Source organism: Dipodomys merriami, unplaced genomic scaffold, assembly GCF_024711535.1.
Source record: "Dipodomys merriami isolate MVZ:Mamm:240054 unplaced genomic scaffold, mDipMer1.0.p SCAF_82, whole genome shotgun sequence".
Taxonomy (NCBI): domain Eukaryota; kingdom Metazoa; phylum Chordata; class Mammalia; order Rodentia; family Heteromyidae; genus Dipodomys; species Dipodomys merriami.
Genome location: NW_027206424.1, coordinates 3533539 through 3555738, shown reverse-complemented (window position 1 = coordinate 3555738; position 22200 = coordinate 3533539). Strand labels below are relative to the sequence as shown.

Here is a 22200-nt window from a genome sequence, read left to right as displayed (position 1 = left end):
AAGAGCGTGGGGCTCAGGAGGACGCGTCCCGCACACCTTCTCCCCTCACCCCCATGTCTGGACTCAGCAACACTTCTGGACCGTGGTCCTGAAGCCCTGCAAGAAAAGCTGTTCTGCCATCTGCCATGCTGGGGACCCTGAGGGCCACAGCCCACCCATCCCCCAAGAGAGAGGGGAGGGGAAGAGGGGAGGGAAGAGAGGAGAAGAGACAAGATGAGGGGAGGGGCAAGACAGGAAAGAGAAAGCAGAGGAGAGGCTATCATGTTTGATATTGTACATTAAAAAATAACTGGGTGCTGATGGCTCACACCTTTAATCTTAACTACTTAGGAGGCTGAGCTATGAGGATTGAGGTTGGAAGCCAGCGTAGGTAGGAAAGTCTGTGAGACTCTTATCTCCAATAAACCACCAAAATGCTGGAAGTGAAGCTGTGGCTCAAGTGGCAGAATGGTATTCTTGAGCACAAAAGCTCAAGGACAGCGCCCCTGCCCCAGGACTGGTACATGCGAGTGTGTGTGTGCGTGCGTGTATATACCACACACAGCACGCATGGACACACACACAGAATTAGCTCTCGGGAGTAGTAATGAAGACTTCGGAGGGCAGCGCCTCTCTCTGTGCACACGGAGATCACAGCGGCCCGGGTGGAGGCAGCACCAAGTACAGACAAGGCAGGGCAGCGAGGGAGTCTGCTGCGGCTGCGCTCCCCAGCCCTGGGTCAGCGGAGCGTCAGAAGCCGGACTGGTGCCACACTGAGGGCTGGCACTACCACAATTCAAATTCAAAGCCGACATTCTGGATTTCCAAATGAGATGAACCTGTGATTGGAGGGTCATCTCCAGAGCATTCTGAACAGAGCCACATCTCTGCTTAGACGCCTCCACATTGCAATGATGAGAAAATCTGGGCCTGTGTGGAGTCTTGGGCAGGAACCTGCATTGCTCTACTCCAACCAGACCCCTCTCCATCAAAAACTCATGACCAACAGAAAACAGTAACTTCCTATCTCGAAGCTCTCCTGCTACACAGCAGCACACAGGAAGTTAAGAAAGTCTATGCCATAAACCTCGGCTCCTAATCAAAGGCTGTAAAACAAACAGGCCGTTCGTTCTCTCTAAAGGGATAATGGATAAATACAAGGACTCATAAAAATAATCACTTCTATATTGTGTCTTGTCTTTTCTTAATAGGTTCCAAACTCTCTGAGTTAGATGGATAGCTGTACTTACATGCAAGATGATTCACAAAATTCACAGTAAATCCACATTTTCTAATTCCAATTAGACACAAGGGTATGATATATTTAATGTCTGAGACTATTTTTAAAAACCAAAGTGAACAGGAAATGGGTTGAAAATGTGGGACACTTCAAGCAGCCAAAGAACATTTGATGCATTTGATGTATTAGGTCTGCTAATTAACAACCAGAATATAGTTCCAAAGATATTCGAAATTCAGCCATTTACTGACCCTTGCGCTCTGACTTGGGGCTGCTTTAATGGCTATAAACTGACCACCTGCCCTCCAGGTCCCCTGTCCTGACCCTGCCTGTCACTGCCCCCACAGCTGCCACCAACACAGAGTCCATCAGCACTGTCCTACAGCCTTTCAACAGTTTAAAACATCAAAATCATCAAAATGGGTCAAGAAAAAATACCTCCTCACTTTCAAGCTTATTCTAAATAACTTTCTAAATGATTGCTTAAAGCAAAAATAATGACATGTTTTGGGTTCTAACATGTGCATGAAATCCAAGACTGTTTCCACATTTTGCCCAAGGTGGCCTCAAATCACAGGGTATACAGGGTATACGATCAGTGGGGGTGAGGGACCTCAGGGTACATGGTCAGTGGGGGTGGGGGGCTGAGTGGGAAGTTCCTGCACTGAGGGAAGTCACAAGACACCATTTCAAGCAGATCCAGACAAGTCTGATATTGGAAGCCCTACACCCGGACTTCCCAGTGTGGGAGTGATTACTCCCCAGTGGATGTTTATGTTTCAATCATTCGAAACTAAATGCAAGTCGGTGCCCAGGTTACTCCGCGGCACCAGTCATCTACCAAGTACTCAAGAGCGATCACACTGGACAGCACACACAGCACAGCTCACCTAGCTGATTTCCTCCCCACAGGACCTGGCCTGGCCCAACAGCTCACCAGCAACTCCAACTAAAGCGATGCGGTGTATGTGGGTCTGCAGACAGCATTCTATCTACAAGGCTTCAGGAAACCGGGGAGAAGCCAACACAGAATAAAATGTGTGAATGGGCAAAATAGTATAGCCGACCTACCCAGACGGATACCCATGCCCTCCACATTGACAGACAGCACAAATCTGTGCTATATGGGGCAGATGCTGGCAAAGTCAGGAAGTCAGCTAAATGCAGAAGGAGGACAATGTGGAGACAAAGCACAGAAGCCTGGACATACTAGTATCAGACAAAGAACTTCAAATAAGAATGACCTGGAATAAAAAGACATTTCACAATGCTATGGATCTGATTCATCAAGAGCACATAAGAATCTTGGAAAAAACAAATTGTTCAAATAGGGATACAGGTGGACCCATTGCAACAATGAGATGTACAAGACGCTATGTCGAAAAACAAACTTTACAACTTTGGCGCATGGGGGGGGGGGAGAGAAGATGGGAAGGGATGGGAAGGGGAAACAGAGGAGGCAACAGTGCTTGATAAGAAATGTGCTCATTACCTTGCTCATGTAATTGTAACCCCTCTGTACGGCATTTTCACAATTAAAAAAACAAAGAATCTTGCTGATTATGTATCTATGGGTGCATGTGTGTATTTGCATGTGTATTTGTGTGTGTGTGTGTGTGTGTGTGTGTGTGTGTGTGTTTGGGGCTTGAACCTGGGACCTTTGCTCTTGTTTGGCTATTTTTGTTCATAGCTGGAGCCCTCTCATTTGAAACACACCATCAGTCCTGGCTTTTTGCTGGTCAGTCGGAGTCAGAGACTGGTGGGCTTTTCTGCCCAGGCTGCCTCTGAACTGTACTCTTCAGAACTCAGTGTCCGAAGCAGCTGTGGGACCCTCCAGTGGCCAGCTGGCAGTACACCACTTGCTTTATGGAGTTTCAGACCAGGTCTCAGCTTTTCACGGTCCTCCTATCTATGCCTCCCACGCAGCAGGGGTCACACGCGCACACCACCACACCTAGCATGGGGTTCCACTAACATTTTGCCCAAGTTGGCCTCAAATCACAATCCTTTTGATTTCTGCCCGATGAGTGGCGTCACGAGCCACCAGCCTGGCCCCTGATCATGCATCTAGTAACCAATCTTCAAAAGATGATCAGTACTGTGAGGAAAAGATTAACTCACAATTCCAGCTAGAGACTGCCCCGCGGGCACCTGCACACCAAAGATACCCCTTTGATAGCCCCGTGGAGGGGCCTGGCCCCTCCAGCCTGGAGCCCATCACTCGGGAAGGCCTTCCCTTCCTTGGCCTAGTACACCTGGCCCTGCCTCCTCCAGGCTCTAGTGCCTTTCCAGGGGGTCCTCCCCCCACACTAATGGTACCATCCCTGGCATCCGGGCCACTGAGCAATGCTCGCGTTCCACAGAAGGTGTGCCGTCTCATGTTCTGGCCCGCGTGTCCTCTGGTACCGCAGCAGCGAATGCCCCCGAGTCAGCACAGCTTGTGTGGGGCTGAGGAACGTTTCTGGAGAACGGAGTGCTCCCACGGAGGTGGGAAGTGCTCCTCTGCGGCTCAAGACCATTTCCTCGGAAAGGAGCAAGGGAGAGTGGTGCAAATCAGAGAGCTTTTCTGGCTGCGCCTCAGATCATGTAAGCTATTATTTACAGAAACAATCACAGCCTGAAGATCAGAATAAAACTCATCTCCTGGTCCCCACCCAAGAAAAGCATGAAGAAAAGCAACAAAGCCATCATCCTTCTACCCTTGGGGTCTCGTGAAAACATGCACAGGTGCAGAGGCAAATGCTGGTGCTACTCCTTTCACAACTGAAATCAGAGCGAGCTCAATTCCTGGGCACCCCGGACAACTGGGAAACACAGTGCTTAAAAAGCACAGTGCTGACACAGGTGGTTCAGTGTACATGATAGAAAATGTCACGTCTGAATGTTACAATCTTCTCCTCTTCCCCCTTCCTCCCCTCCCACAAATTCCTAATCAGCCAAAAGAATCACTTTGAAAGCAAGGTTTAAAGGGAGAGGAGAATGGAAGGGCCAAGCAGGCGGAGAGCACGGGCCGTGCCAGAGAATACGCAGGAACCCTGGCACGGCATTAGGAGCTTCCTAACCACACAGGCAAACACCCCAGTCTCTAGCAGGGCCCGAAAGACACAACACACTGAAGCCTGGTGTCAATTTAAATGCATTGAACACCAGAAAAATGCCCCCAACCAAGGCTTCAAACTTGTCCAGCACATTTCCTCTCAACCCAACGAGATTGCCTGTCACAGCTGACACGCCTCGTCAAAAGTTACCCTTCACTGCCCATGGGCAACGTCGAGGTCAAAAGACCAAGTACAATGGTCCAGCCAGGCCTGGGTGTTCCTTCAGAGGAGCAGATATTGAACTCTAAAATGACAAGACAGAGCAGGTTGAAACGGCTGACAAAGAAGCCAGAGCTGTCCGAGACTGCTGATCTGAGGGAGAAAAACTAGCCGGCGTGCGAGTGTCAGGGCTGAGGCCCTGCTCTGACAACCGCACAAAGGAGCCGCAGCCAGCACGGCGACACTGCAGGCACGTGGCAGGGACCTCGCCGGCAATGGTGAGCGTGCTTGCTCCCGCCTGCAGAACACCGCTGCAAACCCAGGGCACCCGTGTGCCCACACCCAAGGAGCCACATGGGCTCCCCTTGGATAAAGCACGCTTGCACGCTTGCACGCAGCAGGAGGGAACCACCACCCACACTCCACCAAGGTGATCTCTGAGGATGCTATGGCCTGGGAGGGAAGCCAGGGACTAAACAAATCCCGGGCAAGCCCACTGGGCTGAGGTCCCTAGGACAGGAAGATAGATCTGCAGACAGAAAGCAGATCTGAGGCTGAGTGGATGACCGGCGACAGGAGGAGGCGGCGCTGTTCAGCAGGTGCAGTTTTGGCTTGAAGGTGGACGGCAGAGATGGTAAAGTAGTACTGTGGATGTGCTTAATGCCACAAAACTGCCCACTCAAAAACAGGAGTTTGTTCAAAACAACCCCGTGCTGTTCATCAGGAGTCTACAGAGCAGGACAGCTGAGCAGGTTTGCCCTGGGCCCCGGTACACGAAGGGCATCCGGGGAGAGGAGGGGTGGGCAGCAGCCCAGCCATGCACAGGGGCCTGAAGGAACCTAGGACTCAGGATCCATGGGCTGAAGCACCGGCTGTCCTGAAGATAATGTGCACAAGGGAACTTACAAACACTTCTGACTTATTTGAAAATGCCACGTGGTGGGCAAGAGCAGACGGATCTCAAGATGGCTGAAGCCCTTCTCCAACGGGCGTGTCCTGGGCCCTGCCCATCTGCCTGCAGACACAAGGGGCAACAACATTCTAGACACGGGGATGGCAGGGCCAGTCAGGGTCACCCCTGCCTCCGCCCACACTTTGCAGATGCTTGGAGAGGACGCCCGCCCCTGGCAGAACTCCCGACGCCACGCCCACTTAGAGGGGCTTCGCTTTCCACTTTACCCTTAGCTGGCAAAGGATGCCCCCAGCTGTTGAACCACTTCACCAACTTCTTTATGGTTAGTATCTTCCAACCTGCCTTCAGGGACCATCACCTCCCTGTTAGAAAGTTCTAGTTCTACCAGAACCTTCCAGAATAGAACCATGGGCCCTGCCAGCCAGCATTGTTCTAAACATCTTGCATCCATGGTCTCCCTGTCACAGCCAGCAGGAAGGAGGAGGGAAAGGTTAATTTTGAGGCATGCGGGCCCCGTGAGGTCTGTGGTGAGGGGTCTGGGCTGGGGATACGGTGTGGAGTCATCTCACACATGGATGAAGCTGGGTTACAGATGTCACCGCAGCTTTGATGGGACACCAGGGGGACAGAGGAGGAGTTGGTAGCTGGATGTGAAGATGAGGGAGCCGGTTGTGTTGGGTTTTCTGTCTCTAACCACTCCTCCATCCCATAGGAGCACCCAGTGGACATTTCCAGTGAGACCTTAGAATGAAGATGATGAGGATGATGTCTTCTGGCAACTAACTGCTGGTATGCACACAGGGTCATGACCCTGCAGGGCTGTGGTGTGCACATGGGGTCATGATCCTGCAGGGCTGTGGTGTGCACACAGGGTCATGACCCTGCAGGGCTGTGGTGTGCACATAGGGTCATGACTATAGGTGTGTAGTATGCACACAGGGTCATGATCCTGCAGGGCTGTGGTATGTGTACATGGTCGTGACGCTGCAGGGCTGTAGGGAACAAGACTCTGCTAGCGGCCCCAGCCTGTAGCTAAGTTCTGCAGGACCTCACATGTATGGACATGTATTTCTGACCTCTATGTCCTTAGGGATGAGGAGGTTTGAAGACATTTGGATTTTACACTTAAACACAGCACCGTCCAGGTCCCTCCTCGGACTCTGCACCCGACCCCCAACTGCAGGGGCTGAGGCGGTGCCTCCTCCTTCACCATCCTCGTGTCAGCCAGGGCCGGGCTTCCAGGCTAAGCTGGGGACCACCGTCGGGGCCCCTCAACCTGCAGACATCCCTGAGGACCAGGTTACGATCTCAGCTGCACCCAATAGTCACAGAGGGCTCAGCTGTCTTGTCCAGTCCTGGTGTCTGCTCCGGCCTGAGGGGCTGGCTCAGCCCTCCTCCCGTCACCTGCATGGGACCCAGAGGGCAATCGGACAAGCCGCTTTCCTTCAAAGGCTCAATGAGGTAGCTCATCCTGTGCACCGTGGAGACGCTGGCATAAAACACACGGCAGTGCTGCGAGAACAAAGGCTAAGACAGAATTAGAGCCTATCAGCCCTCTGGCCGCAATGTTCACGTTTGTTCCTTCATTCACTCAACAACCTGCCGCATGTGACTTTGTCCCGGGCCCGGACAGATTAAACAGTCAGAGAAACAGAGAGTCTGTCTTCCTGGAGGCTTTCATTCCGGTGGGGCCAGGCGAAGTGCCAGTTTAAGCCTTTACAAGTTCTTAAAGTACTTTAGGTTCGTAGGCCTACTGTCCTTTTGCAACTATCCAATTTTGATACGGCGACGAAAAGCAGCCATTGGTAGCCAGATGTTCATGGCTGTGACACAATCTAACCATATTTACCAAAGAAGTGGCTAGCCTGGGAGCTGTAGCTGGCCATCCCGACGTTAGTGCACTGCAGAGCAGGAGCTAGGAAGAGGCATGGTGTGTGTGTGTGTGTGTGTGTGCGTGCGTGCGTGTGTGTGTGTGCATGTGCGTGTGTGTGTGCGTGCATGCGCACATGCACGCACGTGTGTGCAGAGGAGGTGGGAGGATGAGAGGCCACTTGAAAACCCTGAGCCAGAGCACTGTGTTCATCACATGGTCTTGGTAGGGTCAAGTGTTCCAGGCCGAGGGGATTGTACATTCAAGGGCCGGCAGGTTCTAGAAAAAGGCAGGAGGGCAGCGTGGGGGGATGGAGTGTCTGATGGCACAGGAGGAAGCTGCTCTGTGCAGCCTCTGGGGCTCAGCAGATTGTCTCTGGGGCTCAGCAGACTGTCTGTCTCTGGGGCTCAGCAGACTGTCTCTAGGCCACTGCTTTACACCATCACGGTGACCATTTACAAAGGAGAAGGGACAACTGCTACAAAGGACATAGAGCCTTGGAGAGGCAGCAGGTTCTATCACTAAAGATCTCCAAGAGTCACCTGTGAAGCAGAGCCGTGGAGCTGGCTGGCAGCTTCCAGCCACACAGACGCCGTCTGCAGTCTAGGACTTCTGTCCTCCACCCAGCTCTGGTTCCAGGCTTCTCTGTTCTCAGTGTCTGCCCTCAGACACCGGGGGCAGGAGGGGGAATAGCCAGCCTGTGCCTCTGTGGCCCCTCCCCATGCCCACATGACAACACCCCTGTCCATACCCCGGAGATGCCCCACACCTCCCTTAGGGGAGCTCTTCCATGAGCTGGCTCAGAACTCAAAGAATCAAAGCAAGCTCCCCACCTAACGTGTCCCGATCACCATGATCAGCTTGGAGAGTTTTCTAAGAAGTGCGTTATCTCCCTCTCGGTGGGCAGACCAGCTCTGTGCTCAGCTCTATACAAGGGGCGGTGACACAGGCCTCCGCCATCCAGCTTGTGTGAGTCGGTGACACATTCTTCCACCATCCAGCTTGTGTGGGTCGGTGACACATTCTTCCACTATCCAGCTTGTGTGGGTCTGATACACGCCTCCACCATCCTATAGCTCAGAACCTCACACCCCACTTGTCTGGGAGAACCTGCTCCTCAGAAGCTGTCACTGTGGGCACAGCCCCCATGCCCCCTCCCCTGCTCCTCCTCTCTGTCCGCCCCGCCAGGAGAGGGCCTGGGCACTGAGCCTGGAGGACCTCGGGCTCTGTGGCTACACGGGGCTGGGCCTCACTTCACTTAAATCAACGGCTCCGGATCCCGTGGACAGACTGCGGTGGCGGAGGAGGCCCCTGGTGTCACATCCAGCCCACAGGGAAGGTGGCGCGATGGGGACAGAGCGGGTTCATTCCTCCTGGCTCCGGAGTTTCCATGTCCCCACCGCCCCCATTACAAAAACCACAGCAAAACCACGGAGATAATTACCGCACCTAAAAGGCTTTTATGGAGTAACATAAAGAAAGAGGCGAGGAGGTGGGGGAACAGGCTACTGGATGGAGAAACTAAATTGGAGTGCATCTAATTATATGCAAAGAGATTACACCTTATTTTAATATAAATAAAACTTTTAAAGCATAAGATAAAAAGCCATGCCTCAATACACCGGTTTTCCGACAGAATACATTCAATTTAAATGATTCTCATAATTTCAAAACAATGTTATTTGCTTTATTTGAGAAGTCTGATTATTTAGACATTTACAATGGGAGCAGAGTAAAAGGTTCAGTACATTTTGTAATGAGAAATCCGGCCCCACGGATGCTTCCACCGCCTAGCTAACTCGGGGTTTCTCCCGCCTACCTTCCTTCCATTACAATCTAACTCTGTGACTAACTTCAACAAGGCCCTCTATGTGGAGACTATTCACCACTCTGCTCCAGGCTAAACATTCTTCTGTGTATATACTAGTAAATTCAACAGCCTCTTTAACATCTGAGAACGAATTACTGACAAGTCATTTTTCCCCCTCCATATTGCAAGTCAACGTGGCAACCCTGTTTTTTTTCTATTATAAACATGTACTATACCCCAGGTCCAAGCCATTGTGGATGCTGATACAAGATTCATAATGGCTGTCAGAATCTGCAATTTTCCCTTTTGTTTTATGAGGTCAGGCAATATTACATGCACTGATATATTCCATTTTCCCAGCTGAAAACCTTCTCATTTGTGCCCGACAGGTTGCGGGAGTCATGATTTTGCAACCTCGCATGTGAAACACGGTATGGGGGGCAGGTGCTAACCCCACATCCTCCTCTTGCTCTTGTCCACTGGCAACACTAAATTAAACTGTCAAAAATGGAATTGTCCTGTCATCAACAAAGCTATAGCTTCACAAGTATTGCAACATCAGATATATTTCTAATTCTGCATTTCCCTGTACCACCTGTAATTTCATCAGAAATTCGCACTGGACCATGGTGAGAAGCTGTCCAGGGGACACTGGCATTGTGAATTCCTTTAGAGGTTTGACATGGCATTTCAAAGACAGAAATTAATGAACAATTCCGGCAATTTGTATTAGATATAAAAAGAGTGTTCAGCGCCAGGGCTTGACCTTCAGCAGGACCCTTTAAAAGGGCAGAAATGCTAACGTGGATGTGACATCCTGCGTAGCACGGGGAGGAGAAACGATACACAAGTTACTCCAGGCAAACAAAGCAAAACACAAATACCCTGGCAGCAACAACCCCCTTGAAATTACTTAATGGTCAGCGAGTCTGACTGCTGGCCTGGACTGCTATGAAAATAACTAAGGTATAGGAAGACCTCCTTTGAGATGATATTTATGTGGAAAGGGACCATGGACCTTCAATTACAGCATTGTTGGGTGATCCGTTTTAATCCTAGGTATGAGGCAAACAATCCTGACTGCTCCTAGGTTAGTTCTTCCTCAGGGACCCTGCAGGAGTGAAGCTGCCCTCTGCCTTCTCAGGACTAAATGTGGATCCAGCTCTCCTCGCACCATCCCTGCCTGCTTCTTGGATTGCATTACTAATCAGTTAGCTCCTGAGCAGAGGAACAGAGGAAGCAAAGGCTGTGTCCCCCTCCCCCTCCCATCAACCCCCTCCCCCGGGCCCATACAGTGAAGGGCTGGAGCCTTCTAAGCGTTGATATGACATACCCTATAAAGAGGCCTTTCTGACCCTTTCCAAGGCAACAGAAAGTCACGAGGTTAGCTGATATTAAACAAATACTGCAATCAGATATTGTTCTGTATCATCGCTGAAAACATGCATTGCTATCGATCATTCTGCTCGACAGAAGGTGAAACTGAGATAAGGAGTCACTTCACAGCTTAATATAGTCAAAGTGACGGAATATTCCTTTATTAATTCTCACTTAATATCACTTTAAATTGCTGCCATTATTATCCTACAGTAGACGAAAGATTCTGTGTAATTAGTCTGTATTAAGCCCTTTTTATTTATAAGGGGCCAAATAAACAAACCCACTTTAATTACTGGGGCTCCACAATCTTGAGCTGAGCATCAAAATTTAATATGACTTTATTTCAAATTTCCATATGACTAGTATTGAAATTTGTTCCAGCAATAACAATTCTGCAGGCACAAATGACTTTTCATTCAACGTATGTAAATGATGCCAGCGCCAGGCAGGGGCTCTCGGTGCCCACAGCATGTTTGCAGAGACCTCGGGGGCCCCTGCTGCCGAGTGCCACCATGCTCCTAATGCGGCAGGAAAAGCCACCAATTACCAAAAGAGACAAAAGTCAACGAAGACAGGGAGTCTCCTCCCTCCCAAACCGTGTTCTCCCCACGTAAGTACACGGTGTTAACGACATACAAATTTTGAGGTCATTAAGTATAAACAGGAGCGGGAAGGCAGACAGGCAGGCAGGCGCGATGCGCCCACGTCAGCATTTCAAGTACCCTCTTAATCCCACAATGCAAGTTTCAGCGTTATTGTCTCAATTTAACTTGCATTAGTACCTAGCACCTTGATTACACTGTTGGGTGGTAATCTTCGCCGGCACACGCCATCATTACTTATGTCAGGCCTCTTGAGTTGTTATGAATACTCTGTTGTTTTACGAGAGAGAGGAAATTAGAGCCAGTCCCCTAGAGTTTTGGGTGCTTACCACAGAAGCACTGAGCAGACCTCACAAATCCCACAACAAACCCTTGTTTAGTGTCTCATGGAGATAAGGACTTTACAGCAACTCCTGTGCATAAATAACGCATGTCCCTCTTTATTTGTAAATGTCAAAAAAAAAAAAAAAAGAAAACCAAAACATATCAGGGTGCTCTAGAGCTGCTTTTCGTAGGAACGCTGCATCATGAGTCTTGCTCATAGTGCATGCACACACCAGTTGACTATGGCACTCAGAGACCGCGGGACGGGCCGAGCTCAGGCACAAAACAAAGGACTGTCCGCAACATGTGTTTGAGGATTACTGTAAAATGCTGTTTTGGATGTATTTTTAATAAAAATGAACTTACCCAGTGCAGGGGAACATGAGGTAGTAACGCAGTCTTTCCTCCGGAGGACAATAAAGTGGAAAAAATGTTGTCGCACATGGTATTGCATTTTCGGTGTTTTTTAAAAATGGGATCCACTATGCTGTTGAAAAGAATTATTTTCTGGCATTGTGGGGATTTTTGCATTGTCTGTTTATTCTGTTTACACAGCAAATGAAACCTACAATATGAGTAGGTAAACTCCCCGGAGAGAAAACGAAATTCAGGAAGATGTACAGATGGGGCCAGGGGCCCATGAAGACAGAATATAAATCAGCATACCGTCCACAGACACATCTGGAATGGAACGGGCCAAATAAATAATTTTGACATTAAAAGAAATTAAAAATCAAGCACCGCAAATAGAATAAGTTTTTTTAAGAAATAATATCATTAGTTTATAGCGTGTTGGAGATGGCATTTAGAATAATCAATATATAAAACCTGAAAGTACAGCCTGGAGGCCTTTGCTCTGCTTTCTTCCCTTCCTTTTGGGAGTTAACAATAATCTACTTAAAATATCACTACACATTCCACATCCTGTTTTGTCCAGTTCTTCTTTTAATTTTTTTTTTTACTTTAGACACAAAGTATACTAAACTTTTACATTTTGAGATTGTGTAAAACCTTGAAAAAGGAGAACAAATAATCCTATGCTTGTTCGCAGCAGGAAAGCTCTGCCCCAAACTTCAGGGCTGGGCACCAACACCGTGATTCTGTCCCTTCCTGTCTGACCTACCGCCATCTTCCTGCAGCCAGCTTGAGGCAGAGAAAATCAAAAGAAAGGGAAGTTGGTGGCAACACAGCCGGTGCTGAGAACCAGGTCTACTGGGAGCATCATTCTGAGAACAATGGCGGTCCCAGAGACAGCATGGCTGCCTTGGGGTACAGGTGGGGCCTGGTGGGGTATCCCACTGTTCCTGGGAGAGCTCAGGCACTCCCCGCCCGCGTGGAGAGGCCCCAGGGCCCGCCCCTTCCAGGAAGCACTAAGAAAGTGGGTGCTTCCACATGTCCGCAGATGAAGCCAATTTTGAGCAATGGCTTCTGACAGCCCTATAAAACTTGCATGAAGTGACCGAGCGGGGATTGCAGGGTCCCTCGACTGACCACCGGCCGCACGTCCCACAAAGCACACGTTAAGTGTTGTGGAGTTCTGGAAGCGAGGCCTCTGCCAGGACCACCGAGTCTTCGCCGTCCACTGCCTGTGGAAAGCACGGGGTTTTTTTTGTTTTTTTTTTTTTCAGAAGGTAAAATATTTTTCAAAGTGTACCAACAGGCATGACTTCTCTCAGAATTAAGTGCTAGGCTCTCTGGTGCTTGGGGAGATGTAGACTACGACTTTTACTCCAGATCTACCGCCACTTCAGGACCTGGGGCTCTCTCAAGGCCCTGAGCAGCCTCTACTGGTGAAGAGCGTCTCACAGAGCGCTTTGGGAAAGCTTGCAAACCAGAAGGGGGAAGGAGACAAAGCCATTCCTCTCCCCATTTCCTAAAATCAGTGAATGGATTTAGAAACTTCTTTGGGTACAATATAAATACCAAACTACAAATGTACAGTACCGACTTACCAAAACCCCCCACCCCAACCCCCCAAACCCAACCTCCAGTGCTCACAGACACGGGGGATGAGGCAGAGGGCAGCAGACACCCCCATCCCACCAGCCCCCGCTACGTGCAACGTTCACAAAGATAAGACGCCCTGTACGGGCACAGTTATCAGCCGTCATCTGGTAGTCGGAGCAGCACCTTTCAAACTACAGAATCATCTCAGTTTCAAATTACATAAAAATAATTGATGAGTTCAATACAGCACTTAAATAAAAGAAAGTTTTATGCTCTGCAGTGTAAGTGCTGGTATTTTTTGTACCCGACAAGCTGCCCATACAAGAAGCGGTGGGCCTAATATTCTCGCCAACAAAGGCATTTGAAATTAGCAATTGCTTTTAGAAACTTTAATTACAATTTTAAAATGCTATTTCTGCTCTATAATAGATTCCAATTGTTTCAGTATTATCTGGCTTGCAAATAAAATCTACAGTAGATGACAATATTCCCAGGATTAATCACTCTTGAAATTCTAATATGCTCTTGAAATACCAAATAAAAAAGACAGCAATGTTGTTGATGTACTAAAGCTTCTTGCTTTTTGCAGTTTGCTATTATTATGCATATCCAGGTAGAAAGTTAATTAACCCAAAGCTTAAGCTAATTATGATAGCAGAATGCTATCAACCCAACGCGCTCAGTCAGACAGCTGTCCAGAATTTCATTTGCTAATCATTTGTCTTTTGGCAGAGCATATGGTACATTTTCATGCTATCAGAGGAACAACAAACAGCTGAAAATCATTAACTAAAAACAATGTGCATAAAATCAGAAGCAGTTTTTTATACAGCTTTGTGTCAGACAAAAAGCCAGATCCTTGCCCTATAAAAATTAATGATTATTTTGGTTCTTGTCACTTAAAAATTTTAGCTGATAGTGCAATAAATATGTGACAAGAATTTCAGTTGCATCAGTTACCTGTTTATATGAGTCTGCAAAATTATGCTAAATTTATAACAGGGGCATTATAAGAAATAAGTTTCGGGGATGTTATAGAACATGCCTGTTAGAGGTTCAGGGTCTGGCATTTCTTCCGAAGGGTGCCCTCTTTGTTTGCTTTATGCCAGACCTCAGTCTCAGTGCACCGGTACTCTAAAGATGGCTTCTTTAATTAAATGGTAAAAACATATGAAATATACTTGCACACATTCCTGAAGCACTATATGACATTTCTGAGGCCATCTAGAAATCTGTCGACACTGGGAAGACACATAAATCACAGAACAAAGTTCACCCAGTGCGGAGTGGCAAGGGGGGAGGAGGACAGAGGGCCCCTCGGGACCCAGCGCTCCACCCGGCCACTGGATGCCACGCTCCTGCTCAGCCTCCACCTCTGCCTCCCAACCACGTCCCTTGAGCATCACAGAGGTAATTACCTGGAAGCTGGAAGGAGACATTAAAGCATCAGCGTGCATCTACTTGGTTGCGTGTGGCCATTTTGGCACAGACACCCAGCGCCATGAACATCCCAAAGTCTTAACTCGACCAAGTGACCCTGCTCAGTGAAGACAAGCTCAGATTACCTTTGCCCCGCCCAGGTCCTGGGTTCTACGCCCAGGCACGCCCACCCATGCTGTGAACCAGGGTTCCCAAGCACTGCTGGCATGTGGAGTCTGAGGAAGTATATTCCCTCCTAACGGCTCTGACAGCTCTGTGCATCAGGGCATCTCGCATGAATCAATGTGACAGCGTCCCTCTACCTCTTCCACAGCCATGGCAGTGGAGATTCTGGTTGGAGATGTGGCTCAACTGGTGGAATATTTGCCATGCAAGCTTGAGACTCAGAGACCAAGCCCAATGTCATCAAATCAAATAAATAATGGAATGAGAAAATATGTAAGGAAAAGAATTAAAAGTGCCTAAGAGTCATCGGGTATCCTATCTGCTTTGCATGAAAATTAAAATATTTTTTCCCTAAAGAAAAACTGGGTCATTTGAGGAAAAGGTAAAATCGTTCTACAAAATGAAAATGAACTTTTGTCTTCCCGGGGAAAGCCAAGATCTGACTCGTGCACAAGGTGCCATCTGCAACTGTCGCCAGTCAAAGGCTCAGCAGAGCCTGATTAATTGTCGGCCCTCGGGGACTTCTGCTGGTCACGGACCAGTGAGCCACGGGCAATCTCCATGGCTGCGATATTGCGATGTGACAACACTCGGCTCTGTTCCTTCCACAGTGGCCACTCAGGTAACAAGAGCCTTGGAATCAACCCCTGGGCTCCGTGGACTCCACGGGCCATGGCAGCACCCATTGCTTCTCAAGATAGAGGGAAACCTGGGGAGACATCTTCCCGCTTCCTCCAAAGACTTCCGTTTATCTGAGCCAAATTAAAGGGAATCTGAAGGAGCATTCCTCCTCCCCCACCCCAGTCTCAGGCGGGCTCCCCACGGGGAGAGGGGAGGGAAGCCTGGAAGCCCCTCCGGGAAGTCAGGATGGGGACACATGCAGAGTCCCCACACGACGGGCCCTGGGTGGCTCCTGCTTCAGTCATCCCAGGCTGGGAGGGCTGGAGTCCCCGTCACGCAGACACCCAGGCGGCGGCCGGGCGGGGCTGCACCCGGCGCTCAGACACCGTGAGGCCCTAGAGGATCCAGGGCCCGGGGTGGCGCACATCGGTGCTCCTGTTGGCAAACGAATGGGCCGTGCCCAGCGCCCCACAGGGAAGCGAGAGCCGGGCACCTCGCTCAGCTGTACGGCTTCAATCACACGCAGGTCAAATGCGGACGTCTCTTCCCAGAGCATGGCATTCTTCACAGTTAAGTTTTTGAGTGAAAAAGAAAATGCTTTCAGATGAAAAATGCGGCAGCCCAGGAAGGAACGTGGGGGCTACTTAAATCTGGTCCTTAAAATCCTGCCTTTCTCCCCAAAGGCACGCACTCAACACCGATACTGATATTAATATTAATTTGTCATTAATACTAATGTTTCACTAACCAACTAGAAGTAGTTTGAAATAACCAATTTCTCTGGATAGCTAAACCTCAGGTTCCACTATGAAAAATGTTTTCTAATTACTGATTTCCAGTAAGCCAGCCGACAACAGCCAGCTTTCCTATTACTGCAGGGCTTTCGTACGCGTGTGGCGCGGTGACCGCATCTGGGCGGCATCCGGGGCAGGTCACGGCAGGCCCCGCGCCCACTCGGCCACGGTCCCCGCGGACCCCGGGGCTGCTCTGAGGGCAGCCCTGCAGGGCGGCAAGGGGAAGACAGACCTTTGCCCGATTTGATTAATTTAACTTAGAAACACACAGTCCAGTGAGAGGAATGGGTGCCATTCTTGCTAGTTCACTGAGCAAAAAAATAGGCTGGCGGACTCCCTGCCAAGCTCTCTCTGAAGAGCTAACCACACGCACAGGGTGCACAGGGCACACCACCCAGCCAGCCTGGACGCTGTGCTGTGCGAACTTCCAAATTGTTGGCTGCACTTCCTGCGATGAGAAAGGGGGTCCACACAATGGGGACCCCCCCTTCACCCCCGACCCTGTCCCTCACCTTCAGGGAGAGAAGTAGGAAAGGGCTGTCATCTGGTGCTCAGGTCTGCAGCCTGGAGGACTGGCAGGCAAGTGCACAGGTCACCACAGGCTGCATCCATGACTGTGATGGGGACACACAGAAGCCGCAGCCCACATGGATGCAGAACGTGTCCCTGGATACTGCTGAGTGGTTAATGTGGTACAGTGTCTGCGTGGAGGCATCGGCTCCAAGCTATCACCTTTATCTTGATACGGGCTGGGTCTTCTATTGCTATGTAAGCATGATAGGAAAGTTCTTCACACCTTGGACCTGTGGGCCATCCCACCCCTCCCCTCCCTCCCCGTTGTGGTCCTGCCTGGACCCCTGGCCTTGTCTCACTTCCTGAGACACAGGGCCAGCACTGGTTCAATGCACACCACAGTACCATCAAGTGAGCTGCTGAACAGCCGGGGTGCTGAGACCCAGGCCAGGCCCAGCCTCCGTGGCCTCCACACAGCCTGCCTACCCTGCTTTCAAACACAATCTCGTCGGTATTCAACCCCACAGTACAGCACTGACAAGCGCCCTTCTGCAGCGGGCAGGTGAGAAGTTGAAGTGTTTTGATGCTATTCCCACGGTCTTTTAGAAATGTGCCACCCACTGGCAGGGTGGCGTGGGCTGGGGCCGGCTGAGACTCTGGTCAGAAGCAAGTCGAGCATCGTGCCTGCCACTTAAGATCTTGGATAATGACCTAAAAAGAGCTTGGAGGGAAGCTGAGCAGAGGTCACACCGGTTCTTCTCACGGAGAGAGTTCAGGGACCCCCAAAGCAGAGGGGGCTGACACGCCTCCCCCTCTCTGGACCCACCTGAAGAGGAGGTAATAAAACAATGGGACTGAGCGGGAGGTTTTCCCATTCCCCAGAACGCACGTGAACGGAGCCGCATGCATTGTGCTCTACTCCAGCTGTGCGGTCTGCAAAGTCCCCCAAGGCCCCAGCTTTCCAGTGGCAGCTCTGCAATTTCACGCGAGGGTGAAATCAGATGAACTTTCCACCAGAACGGCAGGCACAACAATGGGCCAATCTGCAGGGCGGGCTTTCCCGCAGCCTGGAGCATGGGCACACAGCGCCCTGGGCCGCGAGGCCTCCAACATACTGCGCCGGGCAGCCCTCCGGGGCATGGCCTCCGCTCACCGCACGGGGCCGGGCAGTGGTCAGCTGCTCCACACGGCGGCCTTACCCTCACTGTCCACGGGAGAGGATCAGATGGAGGTTCTGGGAAAGCTCCCAGGTCCACACCGGAGGCCTTGCTGGTGGCCTCTCATCCCCTTTCCTGCCCGTGGCCCTTGCCCACCCTTATGCCCACAGCATTGGCCTCCGCAGGCCTCCAACAGTTTCTCCCACCCTCCCCATTCCCGTTGGCTTCCTCATGCTGTGGGACTCAAGGCTTGGTACAGGAAGACTGGTTCCACTGGAAGGGGACAGGCCTTGCCCTGAAATGAGCACCAATGGGTGGGCCACCCAGTCTGTGTCTGCGTGGAGGGTCTGCCATGGGTCCCTAGCTACCCAGGGCAGGCTGGTGCCAGTGGGGACAGCGGCGGCCTTTCCTGGCTGCCAGCAGCAGAGGTGTGGGTCCTGATGGTGGAGGTCCATGCCAGCCCCAAGCCATCTGGATGACAGCGAGGTCCTGTGTCCAGCCTCCGTCCCCAGGCCATGGCCGGATGGTCTGTGAGAAGGACTTCCCAGGCCACCATGGGGAAAGGTGCGTCTTGAGCAGCTGTGTGGGTTAAAGTGCCTCTCTGGCTTTCAGTCGCTGGTCCTCCTTCCACCTCCGAACATCCCTTTAGCAGTGTGAACAGTGTGGTCTCATTTAAGCTTTTTTATCCCAACCCTTCACCTTACTAATGGGGACCCAGCAAGTGTGAGTCAGACCTGGTGACACGACCCCACTGAAGACTAGACCACAGAAACTTAAAGAGGCTTGAGTGACTCCTCTCAAAACGCTTTCAAACCAACTTCAGAGTACAGCATGTAACAGCTGCATTAAAAGGAAAGTAGAATATTTCTATCTTGGAGACAGGAGCATCCCTGGTGTAGGGAGAGCAAGGTAAGGCCCAGTATCATCCTAAGCAAATAGTCTGGCCCAGTGGCCCATCCATACAAACATAGAGAACACCATGCTCAAGGTGTGTCTAGAAGGTTCCATTCAGTTGAGGAGACAGAGTACGTGTCCAGGAGCAGTGGAGGACCACAGTCGCCCAGGAACGTGGAAGTCCCAGGGGAGGCTTCCTACCTGAGCCACGGCTGGCGTGTTTCAGTCCGCCCTCTTTGCTCCTTTCAAGCTGCCCAAGATCATCTTGGAAAGAACTGCTTGCATCCACTCTCTGCGGAACGAATCAGTTTTGGGCACTGCCACAGTAGAATGTGGGTAAGGTGGGGGGCACTGCCCCTCCTGCACAGACACAGCTTGTGCGGGTTTCCCTGTGGTCAGAGCTCTGTGTATCCCCAGCGTCTCAGCTCACCCGCCCGGCCCCACGGTGACTACACAAGACCGGGTCTGTCCAAATTTGGGCTTCTTCACAAGCACTCCCGATCAGAACCTCGTTTGCTGACAGTGTGGACAGAGTGGTCATTTTGTGAGAGTTAGACACCCCTCGGGTTGGGGAGGTGACCGGGCGGCTCCCCTCTGCTGGCTCAGGAGGCAGAACAGCACTGTGGTTCGTTACTCGGTACCCAGCACCGGAGTGTTCCTCACAAGGGATTCCCTGTCAATAGTAACATCCAGGCTGTGATTGCTAAGCCAAGATTCATAGCATTTAGAGTGCCAGTAACCTGGAGATTGTGAATCCCTTAAATGCTTGTATAGTCTGGTTTGCTGTATCCTAAATGCTGATATCAGAGTTTTTATGGAGAGTTCCTAGCCTCGCTCAGTTTTTCATTAGACTGTGAATGGTAAATGACACAGTTTTCAAAGTTTACGTTCTTTTCTTTGGCAAGATGCACAAAAATAAGATTCATATGTTCTTGCCTCTGCCAGCAATTCCGTGGCTAAAAACTATTCATTGCAAAATGGAAAGAGATTCTTATTTTGCTCTGATATAGATTCACAAAGTATATAGGAAAATTGGCCCATATTGTATACAGTGCCTTCCTTTATTAAAATTTAAATAGTGCTGAGCTGGCCATCTAATGAATCTAAGTTTCAAACACTAGAACCCAAGCCATGGAGAGCTACAGCTTTGGGTCTTTGCAGGGGAAAGGCCCCCATGAACACCCCTCGGTTTACTGAATGCATTCAAAGTCACGCTAGAGGGAACTGTATTTTCACATGAAACCTAGGGCACGTACTGAAGATGTGCTTCAGCGCAGGAAACAGGAGGGACTGGGCACTGCAGCGAGGAGGGGAGCAGCAGGTGCATCGTGTCCAGGCTCCTCACAGGGGTCCACACCAGCAACAAGCTGTGGGATGAGAGGGGCACCTCAGGCGATGGCTGCTGCGCAGATTAAGCTCTGAGATCACAGAAGGCTGCTCCCTTACCCAAAGCACAGAAGGCAGAGCCTTGCATGGAGAAACAAATGGAGAACAAGACCCAAAGGAACTGGCAGTCCACCTCTTGGAGAGAGTGATAAAACGATGTGGACGGGGACCCTGCGGCTCAGGGTGGGGTCCCAGGAGCCTTGCCAAGAGGCCCACAGGCAGCCTGGGCCTGGAGCAAAGGGTGGAAGAGGCTGAGACTTGAGGACACCAAGTAAATGGTCTCCTGGCCCAGGTATAGGTTCCTCCAGGTGGTTGAGCACACTCTTACACACTGCGGTAGGGCCTCCTCCACATGACTTGTTGTACTTCTCTTTCTGGCAGGCACAATGAGAAGTTTCTGTTTTGAAGGCCACACAGAGAGCTCACACATGTCAATACAGAAAGCTCACCCATGTCAACATGGAGCTCACCCATGCCAACACAGATCTTATACATGCCAATACAAAGCTCACACATGTCAACACAGAGGGACCACACATGTCAACACAGAGAACTCACACATGTCTATACAGAGAGCGCATGCATGTAAAGATGGAGCTCATATACGTCAACCCAGAGCTCACATGTCAACACAGAACTCACATGTGTCAACATGGAACTCATGCATGTCAATACCTTCTTGCTCCATGCAGGTTATAATGTGACCAGGAAAATGAGGCCTGTCTAAGCTGACCTACAAAACTCAAGCAGAAGAGGGGGATGGCAGAGGTATGCAGTATCTGTGATCTGACATGGCTCGTGTGAGCACCAAGCATGTGCCCTTGCTCAGTGAAGCAACATCACACCAGGGAGACACACTCTGCCTGTGTCTCAGGTGATAGAAGGAGCCAGGCTGGACTGCCATGGAAATGGGATTCCTCCCAGGACAACAGGTTGAAGACAGAATTCCACTGGGCAGGACTGAATTCCTACAAGAACTAACACCCTGCCCTCTCCTCAGACACTACTGTTAACAGCCCATAGGCTGCCTGGTGCTCCAAAGGACTTGCCAACTAACAAGGAGGAGGTAGCAAAGGGAAAAAAGTTCAGGCCTCATGGAGCCTTCAGCAGACATGGATAAGGCCATCAGGGCTCAGTGAAGTGACACCAGCACGTGGAGTGGGCGCTGAAGTCTATGGCTTGGGCCACAGATGGGGTGGGAGGGGCTGGGAGCCATGGCTTGTGCACAGGAACCACAGTTCCCTCACTGACAATGCGGATCATCATGTCTGAGACTTCTTGGCATATTCCCTACTCACTAAACTCTGTGAATAAGTGGGTATGCCTGTCATATTGAACACAGCTCTCATCACGGAGCTATTCCTGGTGATATACACAGTTCTGTGTGCTTTCCAACATCCTACTTCTGAGCATCCTTTCCAGAGTGGGAATGAGGGATGTAGGCACTGGATCATGATCCAAGCTGGTGCTCAGGATGGCAGGACTGCAGTCTAGGGTTCTAGGGAACCCAATCTGGGGTTCCCCACATTGCACAAGTGTCTTTAATGGGAGATACACAGTGACTCTCAGAAAACAAGTCACAATGACTCTCAGACCTGGAGCCATTGCAACCACTGTGGAACAATAACATGTCAATAAACTACTTTCAGAGATTTATAGAAAATAAAAATGAAGCAAGACATAAAACTCATTTGTCAAAAGTTTCTCAACCACATGAGAAAAATATAAGCAGCATTACTGAATAGTAAATGAGCACACCCTTAATGGCTTGCACCATCACTAGTCCTCCATCTAGTCTCCATGGTCAGGGATCTATGAATAAGTAAGCTGGAAATACTGCCCATGGTCATGTGAGCTAAATTACCATTGGCCATACTTACGATTCCTGGTGGCTGAGTCTCAGAGTCA

General features: G+C 50.3%; 1 protein-coding gene and 1 long non-coding RNA gene across 5 annotated transcripts in view; one reads left to right on the top strand and one right to left on the bottom strand.

Moving 5' to 3' along the window:
• Mgmt (O-6-methylguanine-DNA methyltransferase) overlaps positions 1-22200 on the bottom strand; it is a 209943-nt gene that overhangs the window by 98592 nt on the left and 89151 nt on the right. The window lies entirely within an intron of this gene.
• On the top strand, positions 5811-6649 carry LOC138819813 (uncharacterized). Its single transcript, XR_011369639.1, has 3 exons — positions 5811-5879; positions 6102-6178; positions 6480-6649. It is a non-coding gene; the product is annotated as an uncharacterized lncRNA (long non-coding RNA).